Genomic DNA, 1,053 nt, shown 5'->3' with positions numbered 1-1,053 from the left:
TATGGGAAATTAGCACTTTCTGATATCTCCCAATATACCGGCTCTGTATCACACGACATTAACATCAAAGAGACATTTACTAAACTTTGCACACTATTGCTTTTTCTAATGACACAAAACTGGTTTTGCAGTCTTATAATTACAAATCCACAGTGAAGCTACCACAGGGAGCAATATTTTTTTATATATAACCAATTATAATTAATAATAAAATCAGTGACATTTTTCTGGCTCAAAAAGAAGAACAGTTGTAATAAGAATAATAATAAATTAGGTAAATAAATTAAATAAATATTGCATGGCACCTAATAACACTTTAAAACCAGACTCTGAAATAGAAACCAAATGCAGTTACTTGTGAGGCCATTTCCACGATCTTCTGTTCCACACTAGAGGCTTTGATGGATATTAGTGTCACTTCCTCACTGTAAATCAGTGGGTTCCTCGTTCACCCGACCTAATGAAGGCTGATTTATGGTCACACAGATCCCTTTGGGGCTATGCTCACACTAAACCTTCCTACTCGCACAGGATTCTCCACTTTGAGTGCAAAAAAAAAAAGCTATATAAAAAGTTAAATATGCAAAAGACACTATTAATCCAAATAATGTTGCTAAAATGGTCAGACTGTACTGAAAAATAACACCAAAACAGATTTTAGCTCTCCATACTGCTGGAAAATATGAATACTGGTCTTTGCCATAAACGAAAACAAAAGTGAATTGAATGAGACACTTATTAAGTTAGTAAGTCCATCAGGCTGAGGTGAAACTAGATTTAGTGGAGGCCTCTTTGAACCGTTGCATCTGTAGATTAATTGTTGAGGATCCCACAATTTATGAGGCACCTTTGAACTCGTAGGGCTATATCTCACTACAGAGCCAAGCCTCTCAGAACAATGGGACTGTGATTGATTGGATTCATGGAGGTAGCAGGCGTGTTTTTAAAGGGCCCCCATTTGCTTTTAGAGACACATGCACCATGTTTACTGAAAATACCATTAAAATGTACCCAATCACATCTTGTGCTCTTTTCTGTATGAACAGTTATCCT

General features: G+C 36.3%; 1 protein-coding gene across 1 annotated transcript in view; it reads right to left on the bottom strand.

Annotated features, from left to right (window-relative positions):
* mllt3 (MLLT3 super elongation complex subunit) overlaps positions 1–1,053 on the bottom strand; it is a 51,653-nt gene that overhangs the window by 10,295 nt on the left and 40,305 nt on the right. The window lies entirely within an intron of this gene.

This window comes from Sinocyclocheilus grahami, unplaced genomic scaffold, assembly GCF_001515645.1.
Source record: "Sinocyclocheilus grahami isolate Dianchi unplaced genomic scaffold, SAMN03320097.WGS_v1.1 scaffold645.1, whole genome shotgun sequence".
Classification (NCBI taxonomy): Eukaryota; Metazoa; Chordata; class Actinopteri; order Cypriniformes; family Cyprinidae; genus Sinocyclocheilus; species Sinocyclocheilus grahami.
The sequence above is the reverse complement of the archived record's forward strand: the minus strand, read 5'-3'. Positions and strand labels throughout refer to the sequence as shown.